This window comes from Rhagoletis zephyria, unplaced genomic scaffold (genome assembly GCF_001687245.7).
Source record: "Rhagoletis zephyria isolate East Lansing unplaced genomic scaffold, Rhagoletis_zephyria_1.1 Rzeph_scaffold_02162, whole genome shotgun sequence".
Classification (NCBI taxonomy): domain Eukaryota; kingdom Metazoa; phylum Arthropoda; class Insecta; order Diptera; family Tephritidae; genus Rhagoletis; species Rhagoletis zephyria.
Genome location: NW_016159246.1, coordinates 53,814 through 54,086, shown reverse-complemented (window position 1 = coordinate 54,086; position 273 = coordinate 53,814).

Genomic DNA, 273 nt, shown 5'->3' with positions numbered 1-273 from the left:
TATGAACGTTATCGGTGATGCTAGCTATGCAAATAATCTTAGAATGCAAACATTAATGAAATACAAAATTTCGTTAAAATCATTAGGAGCATCTAAATGTTCGACTATTTACGCAGATTTTTCAGATTTTTTTTTATTATGCGGTTTTATAGCCCATTAAATTCTACTAACGGGTGATTTTTTTGAGGTTAGGATTTTCATGCATTAGTATTTGACAGATCACGTGGGATTTCAGACATGGTGTCAAAGAGAAAGATGCTCAGTATGCTTTGA